Raw genomic sequence first — 23,635 nt, forward strand, 5'->3', positions numbered from 1 at the left:
AAATTCATCAATAATGTCTAGCAGAATAGATAAATTTCATAAGACTGATTGCAAAGTAAACAGATTACTGATAAAGGTATCATTATCAATAAAAAGACTAATGGCCCTTCAAACTAAGGCTCCCACCTTTCATATGATTCTAACTCCAAATCTGTTCCAAAAAAGGGTTTCATGATGAAATAAGATGTGGTCATGTGTAAAAGCACTAGATTTGGAGGACACTAAACGAACTGTAGGGTTCTCAAAGTGAACATTCTAAAATAAGTTTACTAGTCACTAACCAAAACGAAATGACTTCAAAATACTGAAAAACCACCAATAACCCTCGAAAAGAAAAGATATAATTTCAATGAATCCTTTTACCATACTCTGTACCTAAAATTTCTATCACAGCATAACTTTTCAACAAGCTATCATTTAGAGTTTTAAATAATTTGTTTTCTTCACACCTGGTGTGTGTATTTCTAGATTTTCTTCTTTCTGATCCAAGTTATATTTTTTTAAAAGACAATGAATCTGATATGCTATTGCAATTAAGCAGGGGTCATTTCCATTTTGCAAGCAAGATGTCCAAAAGAAAAAGATAAAAGTGTCAATTCGTTAAATAAATAAGAGTCATGTTAACTTTAGAACTCAGAACCTCTCTATCCTAGATATGGAAGATAATTTGATGTTAATAATTTGATGTTAATTTCTCACATACATAACAGTTCTTGTCGGTACATGGAACACAGGCTCTTTATAACAAATACCCCACAGATCTTTAATTGGTAGCTAGGAAACATGCTTTTCTTAATCATTGAGTCTCTTTTAAATATTATATTTTTAAATATTCATTTAGGGAAACTAATGAGGAAAGATATGAGAGGGATAAAGAAGGTATGTTGTTTTCAAAATTAAAATTTTCAGGACATCCGTCCAGCAGGCATAAAACAACATAAAACAAATAACCAGATAATCAAACAATGAAAGCAAACTAGAAATAATATGAAGGCTTGTTTATAAACTATTATTGCACATGTGCAATAATTACTTCCATCAAGACTTTTATTATACATTTGTTTTTATGGAATCACAATGCACAAGTGCATGCTATTGTTTAAACACATTCACCACATACCCTATAACAGAATATGATGACAATATATATTAAGGATAATACAGAAAATGTGGCTAAATGCATTCTGTATTATGTTTCCATAATACAGCATGCAAATGGTCCCGACTAAGCAGACACAGGAGACGGTCGTTAGTGTACACGCTGTGAATGTATATTATGAATAATGCATAAAACTTGGCTAAATCCTAATGAGTCCATTGACATCCTATGGGGTCCAAAGGAAGCTCAGATCCCAAAGCCCTGGCACATTTCTACCCACCAATCATTATAAAAAACAGTATCTTGAAAACAAAGGACAATAAACTACATGAATGCACTCTCATTCCAAGTAAAGGTTTTGAAGTAAGCGCAAAAATGGGAAGAAACTTTGAAAAGAGAGCTCAAAGTCCATCTTACACCTCACCCCACTTACAGTTTCTCAGAATTATCCATTGCTATTTAAATGGGGCAAAAGCTGCAGTTGAAGGTTTGATGTTATTTCTTTTCTCTGGTTTTCTTCAGGGAGCTGCTATTACAAGGAAGATCTGAGCAATCCCTCAGAAAAGTGACCGAACTCTTAGACCACGGTGGTAGAAAGTCTTCCTGCTTTGAAAGAGTCATGTTTACAAAATGAATTGTGGTCCATTAAATAAAGAAACAGATACAATGTGTCTGAAAGCAGTCTTTATGGTAGCAACGCCTTAAAAAATCTAGTTGTTACACAGCTTTTTAAAGAATCAAAAAGAATGCCATGAATATGTTCTTGCAGCACATTGAAAAAATTAATGTTTTTTTCAATAGCCATTAAATACTCTTAAAAACTGAGTCCTTGCAAAGAGAAATCATATGGATTATCCCTATACGAGTATACCCCAAGATGAACACCTATACGAACATGATCAGCCTGATCACTAAGCCAAAATGCGGAGCCGAGCAAGCTGTGCTTGAGATGCACAAATCAAGTATGTGACAGAAGCCTGTGCACCCAAGCCTCTCCTCAGAGTGGGAGTGGGAAAGCGAGGACAGCTGCTCCTTCGCAGTGCTCCCAGGGGCTGGTGGGAAATGGGCATTCTGAGAACACATCCCCAGGGTACAGTGCAGACAAGAGGCAAGGGCTGGCCACTTGGGGAAGCAGCAGGCCAAGAAAAACCCTGCACTCTCAGAAAACACGCAAGAGTGAAATGTTGCAGTGGGAGCCAGAGTTAAAGTTCTGGGATGGAGTTCTTGACAATTTGCCCAGCTCCCTGCCATTTTCCCATCCCTTTTCCACGTAAGAGGACTGGGTACAGTCAGGGCAAAGGCAGAAGCTGGAAGCTGCCACAGAACCTAAAGCATGGAAATGCATCAACACCTCCATCGCTGAATTCTAAAACGCAGGTCATTGACTAGCCCACGTTTGGGCTAAAAATCAGCTCACGGCTTCACTGTAATGGTAATTTCACCTATAAGGTGTGAGTTGAGGACTCCCTGGAAGACCCCTTCTGTGAAATAATATTGCCATATTTTTCCATCTCTCACTACCAGCACAGCCCGAAATTCTAACTCTAAACATTTATGAAAAACAGCCCTTCATAAGTTTCTATTTAAAGTACAATACTCCTGGGTATAGTTAAGTAAGAAAAATTATGATAAATTTCTGTTTGCTTGAAGAACTAGGACAATGGAGGAGACTCGCATGTTTGGGGTAGGTACTGGGCGACTTAAAAATAGGGTAAAAGGTTAAAGATGGGACACGCTGCCATTAGCTCTGCTTTTTCGATTGGACTGACTCTAGCACAGCCAGGGATTCTGTGATGAAGAATTAAGACTTTCGGTGGAGACTTAAAGTTTAAAACTTTCTCAGCACTGTATTATTGTTTGTATTTACACCTGGGTAAGTAAGCACTGTCACTGTTGCTGGAGCATGAAGTATGAAAATCATACAGAAAAATAAGATATCTGCTATAACCACTTCTGCTGTTTTCCTTGTTCTGAAATTTGCCTCCTATCAAGTGCAATAGAACAAAGTTCAGCTCCTGATATAACAATTCCATCAAGTTATTCTGCCTTTGAAAACCATTCTCCACCACGGCTTGTCCTGGTGACGCTTAAGCGACTGACAATTGCTTCCCTCCCCACCCCACCCCCCATGTTTCTTCACCCCTCCCAGATGCCACCAAAAGAATAACAGAAAGTCTCTCAGTAGCACTTTGCTTCTCAGCAGGAAGCTGCACTGTTTGTGATATCCATTTTGATACAAACCTAAATTAGGCCTCTGGAAATAGGTAATGCATAAAAAGAAGCATTTTGTGTCACCAAATTATTATTATAGGTTACTGTTAACACTTGGAAGATAGAGGTGAGTTCTGTAGCTCCCCACTGAGGTGACTATTTCTCATGAAATCATAGGCCCTACCTCAGAAGATGGTTCAGGTGAGCTTGCAATAAGGCAAACTATCTGGTTGACCTAGAGGATTCTGATAGCTAGTTTAAGTGGGGAAGCTAAGAGCAATGCCAGTTAAACAAAAGGATCAGCTCAGCATGTCAAGCCAGCAGTCGACTAGCACAAGTTTAACAGCTGACAGAGCTTGCAGATGTAGGGAAACGAGAACGTATCACGATATTTTACTATCAGACAGATTTAAGACTCTTCAAAAGCTCTCCTTGTGAAGACACATAGAGGGGCAAAAGTTCAGAGCAGCAACTATTTTTTCAAAAGGTCATTTGTGATAAAACTGTTAAGTAGTGCTGTTGAAATAATAAATTAGAATATTGAATATACTGAGGTTTCTCTATTTCTTCACATAGTTTTGATGGTAAATAAATTTTGTTTTGGAAATTCCCTGCTCAAAAATTTAAATTGCTGGTCTATAATTAAGATTCTGAGAAATCTAAGAACTTACCCTAAAACTACTCCTGCATTATAATCCTAGCACCAATTCTTGAAAACAGTTATCATTTTACTTCTCCTAATTTAACTTTTGTAATATTTGATTCTCTCTTATTCTTCTCTCTGCATCGCTACATTAAGATAAGCAGCATTCACAATCTTAATAATTATAAACATAACTGAATTCAAGGATCCAGATGGAAGACCACCTTCTATCAACCTGTCTTAGTGAAGGAAGCACAAAGAACATGCATGACATCTTCTCATCTTTCAGCCCAACTCAGATCACTTCCCAGTTAAAAACTGTACAGGAGAGAATCATCACGTCACACCATAACTTGACTTTTCCTTCTTCCTCATGCATTTTTATTCTGTTGGTAAAAATTATCACGTGGGACTGACTTATTAAAACAAACAGACATGACTGAGTTCCAATCTCTTGAGACACAGTAAACACAACGCAAAATGTAATTCCTCAAATTGGAATAACTGGTATTTACTGAATAAATAACTAAATTAGTAAAGCTTCTTCAAAGTGACTATCATAGGTTTATGATGAAGAGCAACAGAATTATTCTGCCCCTGGTATCAAGGAAAAAGAAAACAGCTAATATGAACAACCAAAGTTTTATAGGAAGTTGAGTAGACTATGGATACCAGCCAAATTTCATAGCTGCAGTTTTTAGCTGAGTCTCTAAATTTGAAGGCAGAGTAAATGTTTCTCTCCCCTTTCCTAGACACAACCCATAAAATGATAGGCTCTTTTTAATGTCTAAGAACGTTGTTTAGTTCTCATCCTAGTCAGCAACAAGATCTTCAGGCTGAGAAAATACCTAGTCAATCGCATTAAGCTGCAGTGTGTAACATTTTAACATCAAAAGTGCTAGAATCACACACTTCAGTTTAAGGCTACCATACAATCCCAGTACAATCTCATTCAAGGAATTCTGACTAGCTAATTCCTTGGCATCCTCGGGATATCTAGATATCATCTGAATGCCAGATACTGAAATTAAATCTCCTATGTTTCCATTTTCGAAAATAATTCCTCAATTCAAATATTCAACAGCATTACATCCGGTCGTAGTCAAAGGACCTTACTGTTGACAAGGCACTTTCTTGAAAGTTTCTGCAGGCGATTTGTCACACACCATACGTACCTGTGCAGTTCATTCCCTGGGAAGTCACTTTCACCGTAGCTTCGCCTTAAAAATACTCCTACACCCATGCTGATTTTGTATCTGTTCAGTTCAAATTTAGATTCATTGGTACCTTTCCATAGTTACATTTCTCGTTCAGTTGCTGTGTCCTCTTATTTATTCTGAAGTTTTCGATGTAAGACAAACAGGAATACCACCTTCTAAAATTACTACTATCCTGCCATTCTCTGATGGAACATTAGCAGGAAGCAGTATTCTCCAAAGCTATGAAGCATACACTGCCCTAAATTACATTGCCGTCGCTGCCCTGAGCTCACACATTTTTGAATAGAAAGGCTCCCAGGGATCTCTCTGTACTGACGGCATTTACTGCTTTAAAATATTTTTAACCTAGACGCAAGTTGCCAGCCTTGCAGTTCCTCATGCTAATCCCAGCTTGGGTGGCTGTTCTTAAGGGAAAGCATTCAAAACATTGTAACAGTACATCAACTTTGACCCTTTTCACTTAAACATGAGACTCTTTTAAAAAGTTTGAATTCCAGAGGGAATCACTGAACTTTGACCTGCTTAAAATTAGTTTTGTTTTAGTGCCTTCATGGTGACTCAGGCCAATTTTCCAGACAGTTAAGACGTTTCTGCCCCTGAAGATTCCAGTTCAAGTCCACAGCTATGTTTGCTGGTCGGAGCAGAACACTTTGTCCCAGGGTTTCAAGCAACAAATTCCCAGATCTCCATCTCTTTGCCAGATGTTGGCATTAGTTGGTATTAACATAGATCTAAATACACACACACACACACACACACACACACACACACTACACATAGTCAGAGGACAGGCCTTTTTTTTTTCACTTAGAGCCTTTTAGGAAAGAAAGTTTTCCACTCAAAATTCAGTCATGGAGAAATGTTTATCAGGATTATATAAACATTACTTAATAGCCTAACTCCTACAAGAATAAAACTCCTAACTTTTGGTAAGCAGTACCATGATATAAGCTTTCTGAATCTACTTTTCTTAATGGGGAACACGAAAGCTGCTGGGATTTTATTTTCTAACCTATTATAGATTTTAGGAATTGTCAATGAATAATTATATTGCAAATGAACATTATCACAGTGTTATACTTTCCTTCAATGGAATTTCAAATATGACATTTGCTGTCAAAAATCCATGACAGTTAATAGGTAAAATAAAGTTACCAAAGAACTCAAGGTGCAGCACATGTTAAGACGGATTTAGTCTCCAAAACTGTTCCCCTTGTTGGGAAAAGGAACAAAAGAGCACCCAATTTCATTAATACAAACTAAGGTGTTTAATATGAAGGAAGGAGCTATTAGTCTGGAACAATTCCTGCATAAATCTTGTGCTTTAAAATTTTTAGAATAGTCAAGGATAAAGGCATTCAGGAAAAGAAAGCCCATTTAGTACCACAAAACCAGAAAAAAAGAAATGTGAACATAGTTTAACCAGGATAAAAGAATCACTATGACACAAATCAGTCTACACAAACTACATACCATGTTAAACAAGAAGTCTTTATCTCCAAAGGGTGTGTTAGCTATACCGAAAAGTGGTGCGAAAGTGTATACCAGATCTTCATATTCAAACACTGGTTTGCACTTAAATCTATCCATTTTCAAGCAACTATAAATGACATTTGATCCCTGTTGATAACACCGAAAGCTGAAAGTCAGAAACTACCTTTGGGCTTCTGCCTAGTCTTATGACCCAAGAGGCAGAACCGTTTGCACTGATTGCAGCCCAGACTTGCAATAGGGCCCACTCTTGCTTTGAGCTCCCCTTAAACCTTGAATCTTTTTATATCTTCTGACAAATGGATCATAACCATGTTTCCAAATATGTTGTGTATGTTGCCTCTAATTTCCAAAGAGGCTCTCTAAATGCTTTAGATTTTTCATAAAGATGGGGATGTCAGGTACAACTAGTGGTCCTTTATCTTACAAGTCCAGCAATTTTTTTCTTAAAGGACCACATGGTAAATATTTTAGTATTATGGGCTGTATGTTATCTGCCACAACTATTCGTCTCTGCTCTTACAGCTTGAAAGTAGTTGTGGATAACAAGTTAATGGATGAGCATGCTTGTGTTCCAATAAAATTTTATTCGCTAAACAAGAGTCCTGCCCAGGGGCTATCATTTGCCATCCGCTGCCTCAGAAAGTTGTCCTAAACTCTCTGAGATCTTTGGGCTTCTAACCTTCACGGATCTTACAGGGTCGCATAAACCAACCATGGCAAAATTATACTTGAATTGTTTCCTTCTATTAGACAGCACTAATACCAATTCTAACACTCAGAAAACAAAAGCTACTCAACTAAGTCTCTCTGGCAATCACTTCTTTCACTTCCTACCCATTTAAGAAAGAACACAATAAAGATGTTCAAACTGGAGGCAAGTGGTGAACATTCTGGATATGTACATTACTAATTCATTTTATTCATAAATTATTTAACACATAAACTTGTGTGAGTTGTACTGAATGACCACAGATTGTTTTTAAACGAAGAAAATATTTAGAAGTCAATCTAATTATTTTACATTTCAAGCACATGTGACTACTTGGGTTTTTTTTACTGACGGTTAAGAAAACAAGCACTAATAGTTCTGAAAACCGGGTCAATTACTTATAGGAAGGGGTCAACTGAAATGAAAATTTCAAGTGCTACCAACTAGTACCTTCAAATGACATGAAAATAAGTATGAATTACGTAAGATGCTAAAGGAAATACACATACTTATAGATCAGACAGTAAATGACAGTATTTAAATAAAATAAAACTGTGCAGAGACATTCCCACGTAAAGACCATTATCTGAAGACTCTGCCAACACAGGATTAGCACTGTAGTTGCTTAATCTTTTGTCTTCCTAATAAAATATGCTGCTAATTGTTTAAGATATTTTGGCCTTGCATTCCAAAAGGCATGTCTGCGTTTTTCTTTGCATACGTTGTAAAAACTAATATACAGCGTCATTAAAAAGTAATGTGACTGGTTTTTAAACAAACATACCATGTCATCCAAATGTGCTTTCCCTTCACAGCGGTCACCTCAGAACAACCACTCACTCACTCTCAAGCTCAGCCATTCCTCACAGTGTTTCTACCTCCTTTTGAAACTGCTTTCTAAGTCTGTACCACACACAGGCATACACATTTCTAAATATCCTCAATGGTGACAAATTTCATAATTTGAAAGTCAATTTTAGCCATTTTCATCATTTCAAAGAGACATTTATAGCCAACTCTGGTGAGTAAAAAAAAAAGCATGATGAATCTTGGTATAAAATGCGAATAGAAAGTAATGAGATAGATGTTTTAGTCAGGCTTGCAAATGATTCAAAAGACAGTTCTGAGAGGAAGTTTTCCAAAATGTTTTGGACAAGGGCATCAATGGAATCAGGGTTTTGCTTCTCTGGGTGAAATTTTGAAAAACAACATTAATATGAATGCATAAATTATAATGTGATCATTGTCTTTGAAAATCAAACTCTGTACTTTTCACTCACACTCTGCAAATACAAAATAGAGCAGATATACATCTTCATTCTGAAGGTTATTTATGCACATTCTTAAGCTTCCACTGGGCGAAACTAATAACAGGTTGATTTGCAAAATATTATATATAATATAAACTGAACTCTTTTGATCTTTCAAAAAAGTATAATTTTTAGAAAGTCTTATTTTCATAGTCAGATATTTACATCCAAACCCATTCTTAGGCTTCTATAAACTTTTCCTCCCCTATGCAGTCAAAACCTGACAAGAGCTCACTGTGGGACTACGTTGAAAAATTGCAAATTTAAACAAGGTGCAATCGTATACGTTTTCACACATTATTGTATCATGTTGCACCAGAACACTAATGTATGCACAGTTCCAAAATAGCTTGGGTTATTACTGCACAGCTTTGAAAACTATGAAAATCCCAGTAAGAGTACCTTTCAAAAGCTGTTCCTTCATTATCACACACAAGTAAAAGCTTGCTTTCACTATTTGTATTTTACAATAGGAAAAAATACAGAAATGTCTATGACATTGTCTCATAATTCTGAGGTCTTACTTCTTATTAGACTCTTCGTAGTTATAAAAGTTGTTTCATCAATATGAATATGACAGTGGGACTCAATACTATTTAATCGTCTCAATTATGGAAGAAGTGTGTTTTTCCTTATGCTGCCCTACTTTCCTTTAAGTTGCATTTGAATTATTGATGAAGTTGCAATAAAGAATTTCTTTGTTACACATAGTTTAGAAGTAAAGAATGGTGTTTCATGGTTAAGGTTTAGACCCACAGTGATAAAATAAACACACTTGTTGTCCTTTCAAAGAAAATCAATAGCATGGTACAAGCTTAAAAGAATGACTTTTCCTTTTTTTTCTATTGTCTTGACAACATGATGTGCTGAAATCATGACTATAAATACAAATATAAAAGGAGAAAATGGTAAGCAAAGTACGCTATAGAAAATACCATTCCAGGTCTTTCTGGGTATTGAAAAGATTTTTACCTATGATGAATTTAGGTTCTGCTTTTCCTCAAGTATTTCAAGGACCCGTTTAGACTTGTAGCAGGATAAGGCCCTGAAAAATGGAAGAATGAATAGTTTTGGAGACAAGGACAACGTTTCTTATTTAGCCTACTCTAATCACTACATAACTGATGCCCTGTTCGTTCCATTTTCCAAACAACAGCCAGAATTATCTTTTTAAAATGCAAATCTGAATCCTTTAATTACTTGCCCTTACTTTTTTGATAAAAAACCAGAACCTCAGCAGCATCTACAAGACGCTACATGACAGGACTCCGGCCTCCTCCTCCAGCCTCATTCCTCATGACTCCTGCCCTTCTTTTCTGTGCCCCAGCCACTCTGGTCTCCTTTGGTTCTTCAATATCCCAACCTTTAACCTACTTCAGAGCTTTGCACAAAGTGTTCTTTCTCCACACTCAACCACAGCTTACTTCTCTTCATATTCCAACCCAAATGTCTCATCCTCCTGAAAGTCCTGCTGTGACTTCTAGAATAAATCAGGCTACGCTATAATATCTCCTTATAGCCCCCTGTATTCATCCTCCATAATATACTCCATAGTACTCATCACTAGCCCTAGAATACAACTTTCATAGCCGACCTACGTTCACCAAGTCACCAGAGTAACGGGTGTGTTCCATTCCCTCCATGAAACACACTATTAGCCAGGGTACCCTCATAGCAAAAAGGCTACTGTAGCACACCACACACTCCCACTCTAACTGCTTTGCTTATCTGCTTGATCCCAGGGCTCTTTATACCATTTCTATTTGCCACTGTAATTGAGTAAATTCATTAAATATTACATAAGTAATAGAATATGAGGGCAAAAAGGATGCTGTTAGTGACACTAGATTGAATGCTTCTTTAAGGAATAAAGGTAAATTGTTTTTAAAGACCACTAAATTAGGTGTCTAGTAGCTTCATAAAATTGGAATAAAAATTTAAAAACCTAGACAAACTTCTGCACTTGGATTGTTTGCCAAATGCCTTGAAATTCTCCTATCATTTTTAGCAAATCAAAAGTAAAAACCACAGAACATATATTTTGGGTGTGAAGATGACAAGGAATGTTACTCAAGAGACCCATCCTTAAAAGCTTCAACTATACATCAATTAATTGGCAAATTGATAAATACTGATAAACAATGAAACACCAACAAACAAACTGACTAAACATTGTTTAAAATCTTAAAATATTTAAGGAAGGATGACATCATTTCTCTAAGACTCTATGCTTTAGCAATTTTTTTTTAATTAACAATCCAGTTGCCAGTCACAATTACACCGAAGTAGAGAATGTCTCTCCAGCATGATTAGCTGATTAACCTCCATCTTTCTCACTAGATTGGAAACTCCATAAGGGCAGGGGCCAAATCTCTTTTACTTACCATGGTAACTCCATTACTCAACATTTGTCATATGTGACAAAGAACAGACTCACAATAAACATATTTTAAATGAATGAATTAAGAGTTAATCATAGTCAAATACAACACTGTATATTTTAAATTGCTATTAAGGTCAATACGCAAATGGTTATAAAGAGAATAAGAAAAAATATGGATGGAATCACCTGAAAACGTCAAGGCACAGTATTTTTTTGAGAGACAGTATATGTCCTTTACTCAGTAATGGTAAGATCATTTGTATGTATATAAAAAAGGAAGCTTGGGCTTCCCTGGTGGCGCCGTGGTTGAGAGTCCGCCTGCCGATGTAGGGGACACGGGTTCGTGCCCCGGTCCGGGAAGATCCCACATTCCGCGGAGCGGCTGGGCCCGCGAGCCATGGCCGCTGAGCCTGCGCGCCCGGAGCCTGTGCTCCGCAACTGGAGAGGCCACAACAGTGAGAGGCCCGCGTACCGCCCAAAAAAAAAAAAAAAAAAAAAGGAAGCTTAATTCTTCATTATTTTTAAAAATAGCACTCTCTAGCATAATGAGGTTTCTGCCTTTTAACTTATGAACTATATTTTAAATTATATGATTAGGCTTACTTAGGAATCCAGCCATGATTACCATATCCTTATTAAGATTTCTATATACTGGTTCCAAATCTGGCTACCTTTTAATCTAATCTATAATGAAAAGTAGTAATAATGCTACCTGAAATGTATTTATCCCCCTTCCTTCCAAGAAATTCAAAGCAACCAACATTTGTGAGCAGACAGTGTTAAATATAAAAATGAAAACACAACTGAAATGAACTTTTATTAACAAAATAAAAGATGTTAATAAGGAAGCCAAGCTATCTAAAGTTCAGGCACAAGATAAATCTGGAATAATTCTTTAAAGCCAGGCTGAGTTTTGCTATAAAAATGCTTATAAACATTTAAAATTCCAAAAGGACATGAAGGAACTTATTACATTTAGGAAAGGTTTTGCCTTTTCAGGTTCTCTACTGCTGAGAGACACAAATAAAGATATCTTTTAATTGTTGCATGCAACATTTATAAATTCATGAATCCAAGGAAAAATAAGCAGTGAGAGAACATTCAAAAGCATTCTGGCATATTAGGCAGGATATGGCTCGTAAATTAGAGCCAGATATACAGAGGGGTAATGGTGTCAGTGTGGCCCCAACCTTTTAGTTAATTATGAGTAATTGCTAAACAGAAGGAAATGCTAAGTCATTATGATGCTGGCTAGTGCAAACACACAAACACACACACACACATTCCTTTCATGATTTTTAAAATATCTTAAAGTACCACAACTGTGTTCTAAAACCTTATTTCTTAATACCTGTAGTTCATACTATCACATTTAAATAGTTGCATAGGTCAAACTCATAAAAATTGTCAAAGTTTGACACCAGTACACTTTCTCCCCTATTAAGTATATAACTTATGCTCTAGAAAACTAGCTCAAAGAGTCTTCAAGGTGGGTTCAAAAAAAAAAAAATCCACTGGCATGCTAAAAGAGAATATTACAATTTTTATTTATATTTCTTATTCTATAGATATCCTTTATTCCCTCTTTATCTCAGGCCTTTTAATTTCTACTTTTGCATGTTTACTGTTAGTAAAGTAATATTTTCTTTTTTTATTGATGGTGTATATACATTATCAAAAAAAAGTTAGGAGAACACTGACTTAGATGCCCATCTGGGAACCTGAAAAACCTAGGCCTATACTCTTGTCCACATACTGGGCAAGAATTCCTCCTGCTTTATAAATACACAAAGACACCATTACCACCACCATATGTCTATGTCCAGTCAGCTGTCCTACCTCCAATTAAAATGTCCCTTGGTCTCACTCCATAAAGACATTTTCTCCAAAGCTGGAAGTTCAAGATGATCCACGTATTCCTTTTTTTCATCTAACTATTAATAGATTGCCACAGGGGCCTTCATTTCACAACTGGAAGAACTTAATGTTAATGCCATTCTCTCTCTTTTGTTTTACCATTTTGTCACACATTGTGGCTTGTGGACTACACTGTCTAATTTTTAGATAAATTAACCCTCATAAAGCAGAGAAGTGGTTTTAAAATATGTCCTACAAAACAAAACAAAAATCTAGGAATTTTCAAAGTAGTACTAATAATGCAAATACAAGTGAACATGGGAAAATGGCAGAACTGTATCTTTTAGACCAACTGCTAGCTCTTTGTCAGCCATATTTCAAGAAAAATCTATGAGAATTCAAAAAAATAGAGAGTCTCGGGAAGGTTGTGTTTAGTGGATACTGCAGTGTGCTACCTAGCAGCACTCATTTCCTAGCTACCGAGAGTGCTGGCTGCTGAAGACTCACGTCTAAGGCCTTTCTCAAGAACTGCCCTCATCCAAAGTTCCTCCGGCTCCCCAGGGATGGCCCACATCCAGCACCAATGTATGGTTACAAAGACCTGGCCCCCTTGTCTCAGTTCAGGACATCTCTAAGGAGCTATCCAGTTCCAGAGCTCCTCATAGGTTAGCTGAAGCCCCAGCTGCATCATAGTCAACTTCTCCTTAGGCCCATCCTGCTTCTCTGAGCCCCTCACAGGTGCTGTCGCCAAGAACCCTCCCAATAAATCCAATGCATGCAAATCTACATGTCAGAGTCGGTTTCCAGGGAACTCTGATGTAATACCACTGTTACTTCAACTATTATTTAAACTAAACCTTGCTCTCAGAGTTTACTGTGCCCTGAATATTAGCTCAAGTATAACACATGTACATAAATTATGAATATGTGTCTGTGCGTGCATGCACATTCTACAGGATTGTACGCTCTAAAAATTCTACTGATAGGGTACCCCTAAAGTATTAACATGTCACCAAATACACATTTTAACTGCTGACTTAAGGAGCCAGTTTTGCATTTTCTGGCTAATGTGTCATTAGTTCATTCACAGGCAAAGCAGACCATATGTTACTGCACATCATAAGGTTCCCCATGGCCTAAAAGACAGAATTTGGGGCATTTGGTCTATAATAAAAAGAGCACCTTGATTCTGACCACTGCCAACATCACAGCCTCATCTCAGCTGGTTCCTATCATGTACTTTATGTTCTACCAACACCAAACTCTCTGTAATTTCACAAACACGCCATGCTATTTTTCACCTTCTTGCCTTTTTACTCACGTTGTCCTGTCTGCTTGGAATACCCTCCTCCCTTCTCAAAGCACCACCCTCTTCCTTTCTTAGCTTAACTCAGAGCCTTTCCAAGGGCAGGTTGGCGGAAGCAGAGTGCCCAAGTACAGGCAATAAGGGAGCGCAATGTCTGCAGAAATTTTAAGAAGCACAATATAAATGACTAAAAGTCAATGGTCTTTTTATTATCTAATTCTAAAACTCTAAATTATGTCAGTGATAAAATGATCCTTCCAACCACAGCGGACTGCCCCCAAGGCCCACCCTGGATATGTCACTCCACCTTTTTCAGCCTAACTCAGAAATTCCAGTAAACATTGGGCACTTCTAGTAAAACCTGTAAGTTTGAACATAAGCCATTATTAACTCCAGGAAAACCAAACAAGTTGTATAAAAAGTAAAAGTAATCAATATATAATATTCTCAGTGATAAACAACATTTTAAAGAGTCAAAGTAACTGTGTGCTTTTTGGGGTATTTTTTGTTTTTTTATTTATTTTGTTTTTTTGATTTTTTTTGGCCTCGGGGCTTGCGGGATCTTAGCTCCTGGACCAAGGATCGAACCCAGGCCCCCTCAGTGAAAACGCCTAGTGCTAACCACTGGACTGTCAGGGAATTCCCGTAACTGTGTTTACTGAACCGATTTAACCCTAAAAAAGGGGGGAGATGAAAGTATATTGGGACAATGGGAAAAGGAGTATGTGTGGTTTTAGGAAGCAGGGGTGGGGGAAGAGTAGAATAACAAAGCCAAATAGTAGGAGGTTAATCAATAACTAACATTCTTTGAAAAATAAGGAGTAAACATTTTATTTAGAAAGACAGAGTTGGAAGTAATAGGAATGGAGTGGCATGATCGTAAGACAGGAGTGCTATTTTGTTATGCAGCTTTGAATTTTATACGATATACATACTTTATTTTAGTATGTATTTAATTGATTGATAAAATACTCAGCTCATACATCAATTCACTTAGAAAATCTTCCCCCAACCTCTCTTCTGTGCTCTCAAAATACTCTATCGCTATACCTATCACAGTGATATATAATTACCAGTTTATGTTACTAGCTTCCCTATCAAATAGAGGTTTGTGCAGACAAGAAGCAAGATTTACTTATATTTGTATCCCCCTGGCAGAAATGATACATAAATTTAAATCCGAATCTGAACTCAATAATTTTTTTGAGCTCCAAGTAGACAAAAGTAGTAGTAAGATACAGGTTTCTGATTTCAAACAATAACATTTATGACCATAAAATGTCATCACATGGTGGAGCTCATTATGGCCAAGGACTGTTTTATAGACTTTGTACGCATTCTCTCATTAATCCCACACAACTGCTTTATGAAGTACATCTAATTATCCCCATCCTGCAGGTGAGGAAGCACACACTGAGCGAGGTTAAGTAGACTGCCATGCTAACGACGTAAATGGTGATCCAAAATAGGAGTATAATATTGAACTACAGCATCCACATCCCTAGGCAAACTCACAGTATCCCTCAAAGGATGAGGCATATTCACAACATGCTTACGATACAGTACAATATACAGTTAAAGCCTTAAAAGTGGTTATAGGTATACATATCGTAAGATCAGAAGGAGAGATCTTCAGTCAGTATATTCTGTGGGGATGCTGTGGAAAAGCAAAATTTAATTTGGAAATTAAGGAATGGGTAGGGTTTCAGAAAATCTATATGAAGGGATGATATATACAGAAGGAAAGCATAGAAACGTGAGAGCAAATACATATGCGTAGACGGGAGGGACTGTACGCTTTGTATCCAATCTCTCTGCTTGAATACTCAAGAGCTAAAGCAGGTACAGATGCAGCCAGCAGAATCCCTCAGAGGTGTATGGACTTATGCATCTCTTTTCTAAACCTATGGAACATGGGAACAATGGGTAATTCCCAGGTGGAATATTCCATTAGGTGGAGGGGGAATGGCCGGGGGACAGTTACAAAGCACCTGAAACTGGGCAATTTCCCCTCCAAGTGTGCTTGTGAAACCTTTCCTTTTGTCTCCATCTCAAACACAACTGCTAAAGTCCCAAATCCAAGCCACTATCTTTCTCTTGCGTGAGTCGCTACAATAGCTTTCTTACTAGCTTACCAAATCCATTCCTTCCTCTCTTAAATTTGGTCTACATGCTCTAGCCACAAATTTTATTAGTCTTCTGCTTAAAACTATTCAATAGGTTTCTTATCAGCCTTAGTATGAAGACTCACCTTTACAGCCCCATCCATGTCCATTTCCCAGTCACTTTGCTCCAGCCATGCTGGCCTTCTAATTCCAGGAACACATCCTTCTCCCTCTCTCTTTGGAGCTTTGGCACATGCTATTCCCTATGTCCTCTTTACGTCATTAACCATCCTTCAAACGTGACTTCCTCATGGCATCCTCCTCTGACTGTCCTGCCAAAATATCAGATACTTGTCCTCTATGCTGTATATAATTTTGTGAAATATAGTTCCACAATTTGCCATCAGAAATGCAGCTGATTATCTGATTAAAATTTATTTACCCCAATAGAATTTAAATCCTTGCATGCAAGGTGTGTGCCTGCTCCACACATCACAGACTCCCTAGCAGTCAATGTGGCATCTGGCTCATAGTAGGTGCTCAACAAATATTTGTTGATTACTGAATGAATGAAGGGACAAAAGCAAAAGAGAAAGTTGAAAGAGAGAGTCAAGTGGATTGGGAACCAAGGAAAGTCAAATGATGAGGAGGTTTGAAGCAGATGGAAAAGCAACTCCGGAAGAATTCCCTAAGTCAGACAGGGTTCAAATGCGAGCAATGGCTTTTAGTGCAATGCCCGTGGAAGGCCCCTGGCATGAGCATTGTGAGAGGAGTTGACAAGGCTCACATGTCGCAGACAATTTGAGAGTCATCTGGGAAACTGTGCTCAGCATGAATCCTGATCGGAGCAAACTGTTCTCAAAAGGAAGGTTTCAAATATGAGCCTGAAAAGGTAGAAGACTTGGAGAAGATGGTAAGGCCCTTAAAAAAGAGACTTAAGGGTCTGGGTCCCATCTGTGTGTAGTATTCAGGCACCGTGAACGTTTAAGAAAGGGACAACAGAACCTAAATAGCATGTTAGGAAGATTGACCTGACAATTGTACACAGTACAGATTGTAGGGAGAGATCCCACTTTGGGGAACTTTGCAAAAGTTCAGAAATAAGCTGAAAAGAGCCTGCCCTAGAGTGACAGAAGTACATATATAAAGGAAGGGGGGAAACACAAGCATAATTTTGAGGGATGACTCAGCAGGACTTAAAATCTACTTCCTATATTACAAGGGGTAAGGGCCCAAGCCTCAGAATCAGACCACTCTGGGTTCAAGTCTCAGCTCCACTACTTTGGGCCAGCTCAGTTTCCTTATCTGTATAATGGAGCAACATCTGTACCTACGTCAGAGAATTCCTGAGAAGAGTCAATAAAAATAAAAATAAGCCGCTTAGCACAATGCCTAGCAACAGTAAACTAACAGTCAACACCAACTGCTATTTCAAGCGAGCCAGGCAAAGGGGCACAATAATGGCATATGCCAAGGCACTTACTTTGGGGGGGCTTGTCTTCATGTCACAGGAAGATAGTCGCCGATACTGTAAAGATTTAACTCCTGTCCTGGCTTCTGCCTGATCTTCTTTATAACACATTCGCCTTTCTGGCTTCTGATCTGGATGCGTGCCAAACACAAGCTCTGCCGACTCTTTCAGGGACCTTATTCTTCAAGCTGCTTGAGCCATTTCTAAACTTAAGCTTTTAACATTTCTTTCCAACTTGCCCTCTTCCTCTAATGCCACCCCCTAGAAGCAATCCTGGATACTAGGAGACAAAAACCCTCCGTGGTTAAATACACCACTTCTCTCTTCCTGAGAAATGTCAGAAAGATTATGTTGAAAGCAAGTGCAATGTTAAACTCGGTTTTTAAGAGTTAACGGAGAATGATTTTTTTTTTTTTCCTCCGAGGATGGGTAATAGCATCAGATTCTGAAATTAAGCACAGCAGGAAGAAAAAGCCTGCATAGATTTCACAGAGTATCACAGGCCTCTGCAATAAAGCACTTAAAAATGCCTTGTATTGCTAATTCTTTACACAATCTCCTTTTATTTCCAAAGCAGTATGCGGGGCTTGAGCCACAAGACGCACATTGATGTTAACATTACACCGTTTGAATTAGAGCCATTTTTCTACTGAAACTCCAGTTAGGTTTAGAATTACTTTTCACCGTTTTTTCCCCAATACATTTTCCAGCCTGACTTTCGAGATCAAACGAATGGTTGCCTCTTCTAACAATGCTGAACCCACCTTTGCAGTCATTACCTTAGCAAGCATCCTTCCTCTCAAGATTACAATAACCAGGCTTTGAGTTATATGGAAAATATGCCTACTAAAGGTCACTGGATCACAGGTCACTCTGGGAATTCTAAGTGAAGGAAGGCAACTCTCTTCAACTGCCTCCAATTTCCCACCTCCCCTGCCCCCAGCCCCAGTCAATACGCTTCATTCACAGATTGAACTCTTCAGCAAATACTTATTCAATAGCTCATATCGGCAAGGCACTGTGCTAGGCATTACCGTGGACTTTCGACAACAGTAAAATGAAAGTGACGTGAAAGCAAAGCACTGCTTGGTGACAGGCAAACAATCCGACGGACAGCCTACTGAACTCCAAACAGACTAAGAACTTCCAGTTTTATGAAGATTTGCTATTTTCACGATCACCAATCTACTGGTTAGCATTTGTAAAGATTTTTTTTTTTTTCTCTTTTTACAAGACATGTTTGTATCGTTTAAAAGCTTTCTTTTCCAGTCCGTGTAGAAACCCGGTCATTTATTCAATAAATATTTATTAAGTACCATGATCATTTGGAGAACAAAACAGACTCAGTCCCTATCCTCATGTAGTAATTGCTGCTTCCAAGATAATACACACAAACAGCAGCCTGATGATTCGATCCCATACAAACCTCAGGTTTGTTTCTGCGTTGTTCATCTGTGTGTTTGAAGGCTCTCTCCTGTAAGGACCATATTAGTCTAATTACAACCTTGTCCTTGTCTGATCTCACTAGGATTCCTTTCCAGCATACTCCTCGATTTCTTTAACCACAAAAATCATCATCAAGCTATTCTAATCTGTTCTCCACATATTGCTCTCTCCCTCCATCTGTTTTTATTCATTCGTTAAGCAAAGGTCTTTCCGCACCTACTATGTTCCAGACACTGTTCTGAACATTTGGGATACAGAACTGAAAAAAATAAATCAACCCCTGGTCTTCAGTTTACTTAACCACCTGTCCTTGAAAAGAAAGATCTTTTCAAGCCTGGAATGCACAGAACTGCCACCCTTCCCCTGCCCCAACCCACTCTGTGTTAGGTCCCCTCACTCTGGACCTTAAGAATGCTACTGTTCTATATACTCAAATGTACTTAGGTTCTTTAAATTTTATTTCAAAACTCCTAACAGCAAATCACCAAAAAAGTCTTTCTAGCAATGCAGCAATCACCTGTGCTTTATCTTGGCCCTGCCAGTACTCTCTGAGCATCTTACTTCATCTCCATATGCCATATATATAACTTACTACCAAACTAAATCAATAAAAGGTTTTTTACCACTGGTTCTCAAACTTTTATGTGCAAAAGAATCGCCAGTCATGCTTGTTAAAAAATTCAGGGTTACAGGGCTTCAACCACAGAGGTTCAGGTTCCCTACATCTGAGGGGGAGCCAGAAAGGTAGATTTTCAAAAACATCCCAAGTGGTTTTCAGTGAGGTGACAGGGTGATCACCTTTGAGACACTGTTCTATTAAATTCCTTTGATATCAGTTTTTATGTAGTCAGAAACTCTGCTTCAAATCAGAAAATATTTCCTGTTAAGTACAGCTTAAGCAACATCTAACTGTGTGTTCAGTAAATACTCATTTGGTTAATAAATGGATCAGTGGGTACTTGATAATAGTAAGTGACTTTTAGAAATTACAGCTCAAGGGCTTCCCTGGTGGTGCAGTGGTTGAGAGTCCGCCTGCCGATGCAGGGGACACGGGTTCGTGCCCCGGTCTGGGAAGATCCCACATGCCGCGGAGCCGCTGGGCCCGTGAGCCACGACCGCTGAGCCTGCACGTCCGGAGCCTGTGCTCCGCAGCGGGAGAGACCACAACAGTGAGAGGCCCGCGTACCGCAAAAAAAAAAAAAAAAAAAAAAGAAATTACAGCTCAAGCATCACTTTCAGTGACCACTTCTCACCTGCTCCTAAGTATCCCTGTGGTAGGTAGGCAGGCATTAGTGCTCCCATTTCATGGATGGGAACCCCACACCAGTATCTTGGCCACAGCAGGATGAAAGAATACATGTGGTTGAGTCAAAAAGACTGAAATCCAGGCAGTGATTCTCCTGTTCACTAACTGAGGAATATGAGTGAGTACCTGACCCCCTGGAGTTTGTTTGGCCATCTGTGAAAAGGGGATAATTGCCACCTAATCTGTGGGCTGTGAGGATTAAAGGGGATTATCCATGTAAAGCACCTAGCACGTGCCTGGAACATGGTCGAGGCTCAACCACTGTTAGTTTTCCCACCTCCCCATCATGCAGGGCTGCCTTGAATAGGAATGAAGCTCAGTTGGCAAGACAAGTTGGCTCAGCAATCATTGATTCTGTGGCTGCCCTGTTCCAGGTACTGTGATTGTGCTGGAAACACAACACCATGCCCTCAAGGAGCTTACCTTCCAAATGTTTGTCACCTATGGCTACCCCTTTCGAACCAGGCAGCAGGGTACTTAGAGAACTCTCCAGTTCTCACTTCCTCTGGTGAAGTTAACTCAATGCACAGTGCTGATGGTGCCAGAAGGAGAAAGACCTTGTGGGAACAGAAGGGTTAAGAAAAGCCCAGTAAGCAGTGACAGGGGAAGGGAGGCACGTTTGCGGGGCTGAGGAGGTCCCTAGAAATAAATAGTGAGCCCATTAACTTTCTTTACAAACTTAGAGATTTGTTTGGTTGGTTGGTTCATGTGTATTAAAACTGTCACTTTACTTCCTGATTTAATGTAGAAAAGGCACTACTATTCTGCTAGTAGTAAAGGTACGGTGGAGATGAGGCTGAGAAAGTGAAGTATGGAGAGTCAAGACAGAGTTATAAGAAATGGTATGCACTTGTTCCAAAGCAGCTCCCAGTGCAAGAGTAAAGTAATGAGACTGACTGTGCCAGATACACGTGAAAGGCTGCCAATACTGCACAGTGACACCGAGCATCGCCAGAACATACATGCAAACCCCAGTCAGCCCCTGATACCACACGTCAAACAAGTTCAGCTTTCAGCAGCCGTGAAGTGCCCCAGGGAATCCTAGCAGGCATCCGATCTGAGGGCAGGCCCTAACCCAGAATGGGGATGGACCAGCAACTGCAGAGGGTACAACGCCTGGCTCAGCAGAGAGCCTCTCCAAATGTTCAGTTTGTCAACCTTTTTAACTAGCGACATTGAAGCAACCAGCACTCGCTATTTGGGGAAAACTATGCCAAAAGCCTCACAGTAAGCAGTCCTTATCCTGGGCACAGATTCCCTAGAGGGGGCACTTGTCTGAGGAATGTGTCAAAAATTAGCTCTCTCTTCCTGCCTCCCATCCTCCGTGGATTCTGAAGCTGTCCCGGTGCCAGTTTCCCACAGTACCATACACAGAACCACCTAAAAATCAGGGGCAAAATACCAGTGGTCTCATGTATCCCAACATGCTAAGTCAATGTCTTCCATCCCCCAAATGCTCCCCAGCAGGCACAGAAGGATCGGCACCCCGCCAGCCGTCCTGCCACGACATTACCGAGAGCCTCGTCCTCCCCCGCTGCCGCCCCTCCCCCGACACTGGCCCCCCAAAAATAGCAACAACTCAATTCTCAGTCCAATAACGTCTTTTCTCAGATGTTGTTCTCCCAGTAGGTAGAAGAATGAACTGCTGCAAGGCCACCAGCTCCTCTACAGTTTCTTTTAATTTAAAGTTACAACAGGAGGGAAGAAAAGAGACTTTCTATTAAGGGACAACTCCCTGAAGGGTCTCTTAGCTGACAATCGAAGGACTGCTCATGGCAGTGATCAAATCTAACGCAACAAAGTGCTGGTGGCTCTGTGACTCATCACAGCAGGAGCTCGCGCTGAGGGCCACTTGAGTTCAGTGCTTTGTGCCGCGCGCGGCAAGTTGGTTTAGGAACAGTAACACAGGGGAGCAAAGACTCGCAAGGTGTTTGAGGCTCAAGATAAAATGCAGACTTACAGTGCAAGCTGCTCCTCAACTGAATAGGAAGCCTAGAGGGGTAAGGAAATGAAGAGACTGTTCTGTCTACCTCACGCTTTAGGGCAAATTACCAGAAGATGGTCAAGGTCAGTTGGTCTATCTGTTGCACTGTTTACAGCCTCATAAAAATAAGGGCTGAAGCATGAGAACTGAAGTGAGCTATTCTGAAAAGGCATTAAGGATGTCTGCTTGCATAAACAACACCTTCTAATTACATGAACTACCTACCGTTTAAATATATTTACCATCACCTGATACGATTCACCTATACCTCTCAATTGCATTTTACGAGCACATTAAAAAGAGAGAAATATATGTTGAGCATTTCACCTGTACCATGCGTGGTACTATGTATTTATATATAATCTCATATAACCTCATTTAATCTTGACTAGCACTCTGTGAGGTGACAACAATCATTATTCTCGTTTTACAATGGAGGAAAATAAAGCATCAGAACTCAAAGAAATGCCAGGTCTTTTTTTTAGTGGCAGGTCCACCCAACCAGAGCGAGTGCTCAGGGCTATACTTCCAAACCACAACTACACCAGTCACATCTCCTGTGGCCAGAATATAATGGACTCAGTGTCCCACCGGCTGCCCCTCTCTGTCTCCAGTATCATTTGTGCTCCAAGGCCCTGCTTCCAGGGAGCTGCTCCTAGCCAAGGACTGAGCACAGTGGGGGCTATGAATGCAGGCCATTCCACTGAGACAGAGGGTTCCTCCAATGGCTGACTCCCGGCTCCCTAGCCAAACCCTTCTCAGACTGCACTACAGTCAAGTTCTTTCTACTCAATCCTCTTTCCTTCCCTTCCTCCTTACATAAGTGTCAAACCTGGGTCATGGCTAAAAGGCTCTCCCAGTCTTCTCCCGTGCCCTCCCCGCAAAAACGTCTTACATGTCTAATCCCATCTTGGGGTCTGCTTCTTCATGGACCCAAATTAATGCAATAACCAAGTCATTTATTTGCATTTTTTTCTTCTCTTAGCCTTTTCTTTATCTTTGGTCAGTTGTACTTACAGAGAAATTCTCTGAATCATTGCGAGAAGAAAACAAGCACTAAGTTTTCCATGTTACTGTACATCATCTCTTCA

At 39.4% G+C, this 23,635-nt stretch overlaps 1 protein-coding gene across 10 annotated transcripts in view; it reads right to left on the minus strand.

Annotated features, from left to right (window-relative positions):
• Positions 1–23,635, minus strand: part of SOX5 (SRY-box transcription factor 5) — a 997,502-nt gene that overhangs the window by 967,331 nt on the left and 6,536 nt on the right. The window contains exon 1 of one of the 10 annotated variants that reach the window (XM_089919965.1): positions 5,129–22,102. The exons of the other annotated variants lie outside the window; for them this stretch is intronic. The gene's annotated coding sequence lies outside the window, so the exon portion shown is untranslated. Of the gene's footprint in view, positions 1–5,128; positions 22,103–23,635 lie in introns of those variants that run through there. 10 annotated transcript variants of the gene reach the window in all.

Source organism: Delphinapterus leucas, chromosome 11 (assembly GCF_059928025.1).
Source record: "Delphinapterus leucas isolate spDelLeu-1000000601 "Yukka" chromosome 11, BTC_Dleu_Yukka2, whole genome shotgun sequence".
Classification (NCBI taxonomy): Eukaryota; Metazoa; Chordata; class Mammalia; order Artiodactyla; family Monodontidae; genus Delphinapterus; species Delphinapterus leucas.